This window comes from Pinus tabuliformis, chromosome X (assembly GCF_031772625.1).
Source record: "Pinus tabuliformis cultivar Carrire ecotype Pingquan chromosome X, CPIR1, whole genome shotgun sequence".
Classification (NCBI taxonomy): domain Eukaryota; kingdom Viridiplantae; phylum Streptophyta; class Pinopsida; order Pinales; family Pinaceae; genus Pinus; species Pinus tabuliformis.
Genome location: NC_142308.1, coordinates 607,196,325 through 607,209,736, shown reverse-complemented (window position 1 = coordinate 607,209,736; position 13,412 = coordinate 607,196,325).

Here is a 13,412-nt window from a genome sequence, read left to right as displayed (position 1 = left end):
ATCTACTGAAAAATAAATGCTCAGCCAACTTTGAGCTTATTTGCAATTTACCTACCTACCTACCCTAACAATTCAAACTTCCCTCAGCTCAATCAATATGAAACTTCCAATGCAGCCAATCATTTGCTTTATCTGACATTTGATTTCTTTGCCTGTCCCGGAGTTCAGAGCCAATATGACAGTGTAATGACCGCTGCCACTGAAATTTTCTCTGACTGTATCGGATTTCAGAACTAATGTGATAATGTAAAGACCGCTGCCACTGAAGTACTCTCCGATCTTCATAGGAAAACTGAGACACTGGAGAGAAATATTCTTCCATGTAATCAGCTATAGGATCCCAGAACACATGATCAACTTGTCTTTCCTCGAAACTTTCCAGCTGTGCAAACTGATCTTCAACTACAGTGTTCAGTTCCTCAATCGTGAAAGAGAGAGGGACCAGCATAGTCTCCTTGCGTTCAACCATAAAATATTTCTAAGAATAATGATCATGATCAGGAAAACTGTATGCCTGAATTTGTCCTTCTAAACCTTCAATTTCTTTCTCAATATCTTTGGCAAATTCATCAAAAAATTTCATCTTATCTTCTGACTTGCAGTCAAAAGATTTCAGATATGAGGATAGGGACAAAGAAAAAGATTCATTTGTTTCTTCTTTATTATGATCATCATTCCATTGTTTAAAACCTTCAACTGAAGGAGAGTTTACTTCCACCTCTGACCTATCTATCCATTCCTCCAAGAACATAAGCCAAAAGTCTTGCAATGACTTAATGGACTTGGCAGGAAAGCATTCAACCCACTGTTTGCACTTCCCTTGAAGTGAATCATAAAATAACCTAATGCGAACATCTTCATGTTTAACTCTAAGAACCTCAGCAAAATGACAAAAATCTGAGATATGCTCCAACGTTAAACTCAAGTCTTCACCGTTAAATTTTGGACCATTCTTTAGAAAATAAACATCCTTGGGAAAATGGTTTGGGAAACCATGAATTCCTGAGAAATCTATGCATGCATACCTTGAACAAATAATGGCAGCTTCTGGGTCTTTCATAGCTCCAGTGGAATCACCATGAATGTATAAACTTTGAATTCTTCAACAATGGAGTCGCCAAGGTAGTTTTGCAGCCATGAAAATCATTTTGAACTCCTGCTACCTTCAGAAATCCAACCTTCAAATTACGGGAGAGAGTAAGCTTCAGGCTCCCGGCAGACGCACCAAAATGTTATCACAAAACCAGTACTAGGGGCTGCAACCAAGCAAGGCTTCATGTAACTGTTTCAGACCAGACTTTAGACTAGGAATTAGCCTTCCTAATCAGAGAGGGCTCTCTCACAGGCTTTTGATAGGAAATTAATCACAACAACAGAGGGCTAACTCTTCATACATTTATATAAATATAGCTGGTTGGATACATATCAAATAAGTATTCATTGGGCTATGGAATCTCTCACATCTAATAGACAAAAGCACAGTCATTTCATGGAAGTCAAGGCTCTTTGCATTAGCTGTTCAAGCATGCTTCACCAAAACCCACAGCTTGTCAAACACACAGGAAGTCAGAGCATATAATATGAATTCTGAGTGATTGTGCTATAACAAGGCTGTAAAAAGAACATTAAGAAACTAAACCACTATCACACTCGAACAACACAATCCATTGAGAATCTTGAGAAGAAATAACCTGTTTTACCATTACTGTAACAGTCTTTACATAAGCTCATAAAACTCTGTTTTTGTATATAAAAAGTCCAACCCCTATTACATCCTAGTTTTCACCATATATAGGAATACATTCCTCCTCTCTAGAATGAGCTCGAATGCCCTATTAACTACTCCTACATGCTTCTAACTAATGCATTAATTACAAACATGCTGAACTATAATTACACACAATCCTAATCAAACTAAAATATTAATTCCATTCTCCTCGTATGTTGGATACTTTATAGAAAAACAGTGTTGTTTTGGGCCATTGTAAGACCTTTTTTGACAGTAATAGTAAAACAGAGTTATTCTCTTCTCAAGATTCTCGAAGGATTGTCATGTTCAAATGTAGTGATGGTGTTTTATACTTTATGTTCTTTTATAGTCTTGTTGTAATGCAATCACTCAGAATTCATAATTATATGCTCTGACTTCCTGTGTATTCAGCAAGCTATGTTTTGGTGGAGTATGTTTGACATGTAATGCTAAGAGCCTTGATTTCCATGAGATCACTGTGTTTTCCTTGTTTACTTAATATTATAGACTCCATAGCCCAATGAGAGCCAGTTTGATGTGTTTCCAACCAGTTATGCTTTCATAAGTGAATAAAGAGTTAGCCATCTAGTGTTTGAAGGATTTTATCAAGAGTTGTGAGAGAGGCCTCTCTGATCAAAGAGGCTAATCTTTGGTCTAAAGATAGGTTGAAATAGTTACATGAAATCTTACTTGGTTGCAGCCCTCAGTAGTGATTTTGTGATAACACCTTCTACCAAGCATGATAATGAATATGTATTTGTGGTCATGGACATATTTTCTAAGATGGATATATTGACGGCCTGCAAGAAGAGTATCACAACAGAGCACACTACCAAACTCTTCTTTGAATGAGTATGGGTACATTTTGGGATCCCATAGACCACTATATCAAATTGGGATAACAGGTTCCTGAGCACATTCTGGTCAATCCTATGGACACTATTTCACACCAAGCTCACCAAATCGATGCCTTCCATCCCTAAGTCTAATGGCTAGATGAAGGTCCTCAATAGGATGATAGTGAACATACTCCGCATGTACAACTCCAAGCATCCTCAAACCTGGGATAAGAGTCTTCCATATGTGTGACACAATCATAATAGATCTCTCCATTGCTCGGCTAGTCGTAGTCCCTTTCAAGTGGGTCTAGGATTTCAACCATTGTGTCTCATTAATGTTGCCATGCATCATGTGACTATGTAGACAGAATCCATACATGTATTGTCCGAGGCTAATAAAGCGACCAGATTTATTGAACACATCCAACACATCTGCCAACAAGTTCATGACATTCTAGATAAGTCAAATTCCAAGTACAAACAATGCAATGCTCAACATACGGTGCCACACAAGTTTCAGGTGGGTGACAAAGTCTGGTTGCAATTGCAGAAAGAATGCCTTATCGAAGCCCATCAGAAGCTCATAACACTCCAATATGGTCCTTAAACCATTACCAAGGCTATGGGAGACAATGATTTTTAGCTCAACATTCTCCCATTCCTTGGCCTGCACCCAATGTTCAATGTGGAGTGCCTTCGACCATACTTCCCACCATTGCTGAACACATCGGACATTGCAAAACAACTCACACCAGCTGAGTTAAACCCAAAATACATGGAACATGCCACAAATAATCGGATTACGGATACACAAGTCAAGAACACCCATCAACAAATTATCGCACTATATCGAGTTGTCAAAGTTGGCTAACTCCTGCACCAAGGCAATTGGCTCACTAGGGACAAGGTTCAATAGAAGTTTCCTCACCTCATGGAGGTTGTGCACACAATGGGGACCATTTATTCCTAAGGGGGGAGGAGTGGTCCAGGTAGATATTGGTGGCCACCCACCTATCCCGCCTAGACCTCCATTCAGTTTCATTTGTTTCCTTGTTTATTTCAACATTTACTATTTTTAGCAGTTTTTTGGTTCTTGAACTTCTGAAGCTGTTTTGACCCACTAAACGACATTTTTTGAGGTCCGCTACAGGCCCGCAACCAATGGAAGCGGCTTGTCAGAAATATTGTAGTACTTGGAGAGACCTTTACAACAAGGTATCACACATGCCAAAAAAAGATAATATGACCGAGTTATGACCTCGAGAAGTTTGCTACCTAACTAACCCCAACAGGGCCCACTAACCCTTGGCATTACATCTCCTAGGGTTAGGGTTTTGTTTGTTTAGGGTTTTCTTATGTTTTTCAATAATAAATAGGCCCTTGAGCCTCATTGTAACATAGTTCATAGGCATGTAGCCGCAAGATCTCTTCTCATATATAAGCTACCATTGCCCAAGCTAGTCTTATTTCCATTCTGTTTGTAAGCATATTTCAGTATTTGATATTAATGAAATGAAGTGTTATTTCTACTGCATATTTGTATTATGGTTATATCTATAATATTTTGTATTCCCGTTTAAATTTGGATCATAGGAGTGGCACAGGCGATGTTGCATGATCAAGGCCTACCTTTACACTTGTGGGTTGAAGCATGAAACACAACTGTTTATTTGTATAATAGAAGCCCTCATTGAATTCTTGGGATGAGTACAATGTAAGAGGACATTTCAGGGAAGAAAACAAATGCAGGATGCTTCAGGATTTTGGTTCATCAGTCTACTGCCATGTAACCAAAGATGCATAGAAAAATCTTGAGCCAACAATTGAGTTGGGGATATTGTGGGGTACACTGATACACCTCAAAACTATCGGCTGTACCTGCCAACCAACATGATGACAGTGGTTCGCAGAGATGTAAAATTTGATGAAGAGAAGGCCATGAGATGTTCCCTTGAGAGGGAGCTTCAGCGACATGCAGATGAGGAGCTTCTAGCTCCAAATGAAGAACCTCAGGATGATGTAGAGTAGCCACATGCAAAGGATTAGGGAGGGGAGACACCCATTCAAGTAGAGTCTTCCAAAGATGGGAGAAAGCACACCAAAGAGGCTGACAAGTTATTTCATGATGCTAGAGAGAATATGGGGGTGTCCACATCACAATGCAGGTAAAGGAGGTCAACAGATAGGTACACTAACTACATGTCTTTGATGAGAAGATGTGTAGAGACTGAGCCATCCTCTTTTGAGGATGAAATGCATCAACCAGTTTGGGTTGATTCCATGGTTGAGGAGTATGATTCCATTGTCAGGAACAATGTTTGGGATGTGGTCCCAAGACCGACAGACAAGTCAGTGGTGAGTTCTAGATGGCTTTACAAGGTAAAGAGAGTAGCAGATGGTAGTGTAGAGAAATACAAGGCCAGATTTGTGGCCATAGGGTTTTATTAGGTGGAGTGATTGATTATGATGATAATTTTGCTCTTTTTTCAAGGTACTCATCAATCATATCCATTCTAGCACTTTCAGCATAGATGGGATGGAAGATACATCGGATGGATGTAAAGAAATCATTCTTGGACGACATGATTGAGGAAGAGGTGTATATTGAGCAGCCTGAAGGATTTAAGAACTTAAACAAAGAGTCACATGTGTGCTGACTCGAGTGAGCGATGTATGGAATGAAGCAATCACCCCGTGCTTGGTACACCAGGATCTATAGCTATTTCACCGAGTTGGGATTCACCAAAACTGAAAAATATGCAAACCTTTACTATATTGTGGTTGAAGGTAGACTGTTGATTATTGTTTTATATGTTGATGATTTGATTTTGACAGGTGATGATAAGTTGATCAAGTCTTGCAAAGAGGATCTTTCAAGAGAGTTCTAAATGAAGGACTTGGGGCTTATGCATTACTTTATGGGTATGGAAGTATGGAAATGTCATAAATAACTTGTTGTCTCTCAGGGAAAGTATGCCAATGAGATACTCAAAAGGTCTCACATGGAGAGAAGTAAACCCATGGAAACTCCTTTAGTAGGTAACTGGAGGAAGGAGGATGCTACTTCTGGTGAAGTAGTGGAGGCTACTATTTATAGGAATCTTGTGGGTTCACTCTTGTATTTGGTGAACACATGACCAAACATGTGTTATGCAGTTAACTAGCTTAGTCAGGCGATGGTTAAGCCGACCAAACTTTATTGGAAGGAAGCCAAACATGTGTTGAAATACCTCAGAGGCACTACTCAGTATGGTATTTAGTACAGATGGACATAGGGAGTGAATCTTCAAGGCTTCATCGATGTAGATTGGGTAGGGAGTCCATCCAACAGGAAGAGCACATTAGGTGGGATCTTCAGTATTTGGTTAGCAACTGTTTCTTAGTACAAAAATAAACATAGATCAGTCACACTTTGTTCAGTAGAAGCAGAGTACATGGATGCTAGTCAAGCAACTTGTGAGGCTATCTGGATGAGGAAGATTCTGGTTCGTTTGTTTGCTCAGTCCATTTTTTCATGATCGGTCCAAGCATATTGATATCCGGTATCATTGTGTGCAGAGGAGAATTATGTTGTTGGAGTACATTCCCACAAAGGAGCAGGCTGCATATATTTTTACAAAGTCTTTGTCAATATGAAAATTCGAGTTTCACAGAGGTAGGACCGAGGTAGCTGATAATCCATTTCTTGCTGAGAGGGAGTGTTAAAAATAACAACATGAATTCTAATTTAATTTTTCCTTGAATTAAATTGTGAATTAAATCAAAATTCTATTCTCATAGCAACTTGTAATAGTTAACTAAGTTAATTTGACTTAGTTGGCTTAGGAAATTCAAGTTGGAAGTCTATCTAGAGTCATGTAGATTGATCCATAAATTTTATGGGCCAAGGTTGAAGTATTTTGAGTTGTAATTAAATAACCTAGTCTAACTCAGTTATAGTCACTTAAACTAATTCTAACTATTGGAGGAACTAGTAGGAGGTCTAGTAGTGGGGACGAGCACTAGTACATCCTCAGTGCCACACCAGTTAACTGAATATTCACTCATAAATAACTTATGCATGTCAGTTCAGAGGAAGACCCAGTTGATATTAGATTTCAAGGACAATGTATTATCAGTTGTATAATTTTCTGAGTTGTACAGATGGTGCATGCAACCAATAGAAGGCCTATGGATGGATTACAGACTCATTGGTGGAGAATTTCCCAATTAAATATGGGCTAATTCTCTCAGGAGTTGTGCAAGGAAGTAGGGGCTTGGAAGGTTAGGAATTTCACTAAGTATTGGCCAAAGGCAGTCAGTCAGGCAGAGGATAGGAAATACTTTTGCAGGTTGAGCTCAAGGTTGAGCAGAGCATATTGTATTCATCCAAGGCTTGCCTAGGAAGCATGAGATAGATTGTACTTGTGCAGGAATTGTTTGGGTTGAACAAGCATTGTATTTTCTTCTCAGATCTTATGGTTAATGAAATATAGATAGTTGGGGCTTTTAGTAGTTGCTATCTCCAGAGAAATATTGTGTTATGTGCAATGTTACTCTTCTTTGTTTACTTATTGTTTTCATTGATCAATTTTGATTTCCGTTGAAGAGTAGAGTAGATTTTTGTCTTGTGTTTTAACATATCACATAAGCTGTTGAATCTACAAGTAAAAATCTACAAAGAAAGAAGCCAATTCCTGAGGCTATATTCTGAGGCAGCTAGGCCGAATCTATGAGGTACAATAAAATTGTAGGAATAAGCGTTTGAATGAAGAAGAAGGATAGACCAAAGCAAGTTTTCATGGGATAGATTGACTTGACTAGAAGGATGGACCTTAGACCAAGTTTGATTTAGTTGTTGAATTATATGTATCTCTGTTGGATTGAAGAATTCTCTATTTAAAGGGTTGTTTGGTTTTTCCCAGGGTAAGTTTCTTGTGTTCTTTGTGTGGCTATCTCTTTATGATCCTCTATCTTAAATGTTACATGGTTGATGTATTCTATGTAATTATTGAATGATCTAATAATTAATAAGAATGTGAAAAGATCAAAATGATAAAAAATAATTATCAGTATAGAAGACACTATTAAATTCAACATGGTATTAGAGATTATGGTTGAAGATCAGTCTGAATGTCAAACCCGAATTAGGCCTTGGAATGAATATTTTCAATATCTGAGATGGATTGAGCTTCTATAAGATCAAGTCCTAATTCCTAGGCCTCGACCTTGGTTTTAGTACTAAGATTCAGGGCTTGTTGTATAGGATGGAAAATCCTCAAAATATATGAAAATCTCTGAAGCCCTGATATCATATCAAAAGGAAAAAGGACTATTCAAGATCATGTTTTATTCTCTATCTCATTCGTATTGAAGATAAAATAGCCTCATACCTTGAAAAGGTCAAACCTTGATCAAAATTGGCTCATAACTTGTTGTTATATTAATTCCAGAAGTCTTAATATACCTCAGGGATCTCAATCATCTCTAAGAGGTCATTTTTATCCTCAGAAAATTCCTAGACCAAAATGTTCAAATATAAAATGATATCTATTTAAATTAAAATAAGGTTGAGGTCTGATTAGCCACAAAACGTCTTACCAAGGTTGAAGATCAAATCTCAGAAATATATCATTGGCCGAAATTATTTAGATCAAACCTCAGTTTGGGGACCGAAAAACATCATTCAAGATTATTATAGTCTCCTATATCATAAGGGCCTCAACCATTACGTCTTGTTTTGGTATTGGATCAACGTTCCAGAAGGTGTATTGTTCTCAAGAAGAAAAAGTTTTTTTCCAAGACCAAAGGTTATTATAAGCAACCAAGGCCATGCAAAAGGAAACCTTAACTGAAAGTCACCTAGAGACATTTCTTGTTGATATGACGTCCCCACCTTGTGATGTCTTTCTTTTAATCAATTTCAAGTAGAAGTTTCTTACGATCATTTTCAAGGAAGATCACCTTTCTGAAGGCAACATCAAAGTCTTCAAAGAAAATTATGGAAATGAAAGAGATCAGAAAAATACCATCAAAATTTGAATTTTGTCTCTCAAAGTATGAGGTATGTATGATCATTTTTGTTCTTATATCTCAAGGATCTTTGTTAGCCAAGATCAAGTATAAGTCTGAGTTGTAAGTCCATTTCAAAGTTATTTTGGAACTAATGACTTCCAGTTCTGTGAAGCTAAGATGATCTCAATATATCATAAAATTTTGTGCTCTTTAAGTTAGAATACTGAGTCAATAATACGAAATCATTCCCTTGCAAACACTTGGTACAAATTTTGGAATATGTCTTTTGAAGGAATATCATATCAGAATTGTCATTCAAGCTTGATAAAACCAATACTAAAATAAAATGATGTGTGAGTTATGATTCTTTGAAGATATTTCATTATAAGCAGGGAATTTAACTTATCATGGATGTTGTATTTTAAAGGGCCCTAGAAAGATGCATTGTATTAATTGGTGATAAGGAATATATTATGAATGACTAAGCCTTATATGAGAAGAAGGGTCACTCTAAAAGGGGTCAAGTCCCTCTTTAGTATCTCTCTTGACAAGATCAAATTATATGTAGCAAGGAAAATAAATAAATGATATAATATAAGTTATTGAATAAATTGATATGTGCTACTTCCATGAGTACTTGGATCCATTCCTTGCACATTGAAAATACTATTATGAGAAAATATATTTTCTTGGATCATCATTGGATATCCTTGATTGATTGATGAAAATAATGGGATGCGTAAAGAGAATTCTAGGGTTTTGAAAATTAGTTTAGTAAACCTTAGGAAACACAAGAAGAAAACCTTAGGGTTTATAGGCAAACTCTAGGACTGAATGTTTATGATGAAAGAAGAAACCCTAGCTCGTACAAAGGAAGTATGACACCATTATGGTGATGTCGACAAGATTAATTTGCAAGTTGGAATAAGGAAATTATAAGATCAAGAGGGAGCTAAAATTATTCTCAAAGATATGCATTTTATATCTCTCTTATTTTTATTATGACTACTGATGTTGATTTTTACTAGTAATTAGTCCTCTGTCTTCAAAATATTTTCTTAGATGTAATTTGTCTTCCATGACCTCCTAGTGAGGATTGCAAGTACATATTAAAGGCTTCCTAGACTTTAGTAGTAGGTGGAAGAACAAATAAAAGAGGTGACAAGAAAAACTCTTCTAGAAAAAGGGATTTGATGAGAGATGAGATCTGGACTCAAAGGGAGAAAACTGATCAACAAGATGGAAGAATACTTTGATGTATGTTGGAAATAAGTCAGTGGTGACTTCCAAAATAAAGTATGATTGGTTGGAAAGAAATACAAAGCAAAGGATTACCTAGGGAAGAAGATTACGAACAGACATTTCATTAGGTACACTTCTGTTAAAAGGTTATTATCATTTATGGTTAAAACTACATATGGATGTAGAGATTGAATTCCTTAATGAAGAAATAAGTGTACATAAGAGCTACCTCAAGCTTGTGAGGTACAAGACAGTTGTAAGAAGAAACAAGGATTTTTTCAAGCTCCTTAGATGTCATACACTTATATTGATAGATCAAGGTTGATCCTACATGATTTGTTGATGAAAGCATAAGAGCTCATGGGTAAAAGGGAGTTGCATTGACCAGAAGATTTGCTCTAGAGGGAGAAGTCAAGGCTTCTCCAACCCTTGTTTCAAATTTAGAGGGAGTTGACCTCATAATTCAATATGAAATACCTTGACTAGATAGCTAATAACATCAATGTCAGAGGGAGAAAATCATCATTTCCGTGGAAAGATTGATTTAAGAAAGAATACCTAGTTAGGGTATCCAATGTAACCAAGAAAATGGATCAAATGATGGAAAAAAATCATGGTTGAGCCAAGGAATGTAGCTTAACACGTGTTGAAGTACTTACATGGTATATTTAGTCATGACATAATCAGATATGGTTTGAAAGATGTAGCAAACAAAGAAGTATAGCTACAGGGAAAGGAGTGCTAAAAACATAAATAGTTTGTATATCACTTATGATTAGGATTCGATATTGTGGATGAGAAGGAAGCATACATCGGTTGCAATTAGAGGCTGAGTATGTTGTATCTTGAAGGGTGATTTATAAAGTAATATGTCTACAACTTGCAGGATTAATTGATCAGGTGCAGGTGTCAACGTGATGACAAGTTAGAAAACCTTGAGATCTAGTACCAATACATGGTACAAGAAAATAGCAATAATACTTGAGTATGTCTCCATAGATGAGCATCCAACTAATATTTTGATGAAGCCATTGGAAAAAGAGAAGTTTGTATTCAAAATGGGTCTTGTGGAGATCACCCCTCTCATTGAGAGGGGGTGTTGATATGACATTAACATGGTTGGACATTCTCCTAAAAGGGAGAATGGTCCGAGATGCCCAGAGTTCTCCCTAGAAAAGGTTGAATGAGTGCCTCTTGGTGATGGGACCCAATTACTCCCCATGAAGGGTTGAGTAAGTTTTAGACCCAATCACTCCCTCGGAGAGGGTTGAGTGAGGTCTATTAGCATCTAGACCCAATCACACCTTAGGAGAGGATTGAGTGAGGCATGTTAGCATCTAGACCTGATTACTGTCCAGGAGAGGGTTGAGTGAGGTTTATTAGCATCAAGACTTGATCACTCCCTAAGGAAGTATTGAGTAAGGTATTTCAACATTAAAGACCATAGTGCTCCCTAGGAGGGGTGAGAAAGTTCTCCTCAGGAGGGTTGAGTGAGTACTACCCAAAAGGGTTGAGTGAGTGTTTGCTAGTACTCCCGAGGAGGGTTGAGTGAGTACTACCCAAAAGGGTTGAGTGAGTGTTTGCTAGTACTCCCCAGGAGGGTTGAGTTTCAACATATTTAGCCTAGTGAGAGGCTTTGATATTTTAGAATTGTTCACTCTGAAAGAGTGAGTGCTAATATGCTGATGATAAGCCATGGGTTAGGTACCAACTAGGATATGACTACTATTAGATGTTGACGATTATATGATGATGTTGATGTTAGATGTGCCTACTAATTGATGCTGACAATGTGTCAACGATTCTAACTAGTGGGTAATGACTAGATGACGCTAATAATGTCAGAAATGCAAACAATTTTGATGATGATTTGTTACAACATTTTCATAGAGAAATTATGTCAACATGCAAACATCTAGATAGTCATTATGAATACCTCCCTAGTTAAGAGGGAGTGTTGATTTTTGTAACTATGGTACGTCTTCATAATGTATATTTGATTCGTTAATATATTCGTAAAGTACATTTTAAATGCTAAGAGTCAAAAGAAAAATATTTTGTGTCAAGTCCAATTTGGAATTTCAAAAGAAATAAATTTGAAATTTTGAAATTAATTTTTTTGGCTCCAAAATATTATATCGACCTACTTCTAGTCAAGTTGGCCCCTAAAATGCTCAGGTCAACTCCAACATAGGATGAAACCATTAAGTCTCAATAAAAACTATATGAAGGCACCAATTTCATTCCTCCCCCCAACCAAGAAGAGATCACATATCCTGAGGTATCTTTACATGGTCTGAGGAAAATATTCAAGGTATGTAGCAAGTAATAAGGTCATCTATGAGCCAGTGTATGACATATGTCTAAGGTAGAAATAAGGAGCGAAGTTTGAGGCACAAATCGCATATATGAGGCACAACTTTCATATCTGATGCACAAGTTGCATATGTCTAAGGAAAGGTCAAATATATGGAGAAAAGTCAAAGATCTAAGGAACATAAAAGACAACAAAAGTCTATCTGAAGTATATTATGGAAAAAGAAGATTCATCTGAGGCATGTCTTGTGTTTGAGAATGCTAGAAGGCAAGAAAGAAGCTAATTCCTGAGGCTGCTAGGCCGAATATATGAGGTACAATAAAAATGTAGGAATGAGCTTTTGAATGAAGAAGAAGGATAAACTAGAGCAAGTTTCCATGGGCCAGATTGACTTGACTAGGAGGATGGACCTTAGAAAAGGTTTGACCTAGCTGTTGACTTAGATGTATCTCTGTGGGATTGAAGAATTCTCTGTTGAAAGGGTTTTTGGCTTTCTCCCCATGAAGGTTTTACCAGGGTAAATTTATTGTGTTCTTTATGTGGTTGTCTCTTTATGATACTCTTGTCTTAAATGTTACATGTATGATGTCTTATGTGTAATTATTGAATAATGGAGTATTCAATAAGAATGTGAAAATATCAAAATAATACAAAATAATTATCAATGTGGAAGACACTATTAAATTCAACATGGATATTGTTACCTATGTAGCACAAATGGTTGCTTATTATAATGGCGACAAGGAGAGAAACTTTATTGTTATAGTCAAAGGTGAATGAAGGGGAATAAAGCTTGGTCCTACTATTCACTCATCATTATTTTCAAATCATATATTTAGTAGATGGACAAGGTATGTAAGGAGTTCTGCTTGAATGGAAATTTAGGGTTTGTTTAACTAGCTAAAGTTGGAGCATGATTAAAGTTTTTCAACTATCTAATCAACTATTGTAAATATAAAATATGATTTCTTAAGAAGTTCTCAGAATAAAGTTTTTGAGATTAGATAAGTATACTAGTATGAATGTTACAGTTGAGAAATATAAATCGTATCGGTCTTCACAATTGTATCTGAGTCTTGATGTAAGGTATTTGTCAAAAGAAAGAAAAAGAAAATATTTTTAAAATAAAATTTATTTATAAGAATGTGTTTCATGCTTCATTTATTTTATTTCTAGGTCAAAACACCCATTGAGTGCTTTAGGGTTTATGTCATGAGTCCTAGTCTTTGTCATCATGTAATAGAACCTTCTTGGGATTTGCATATTAAGA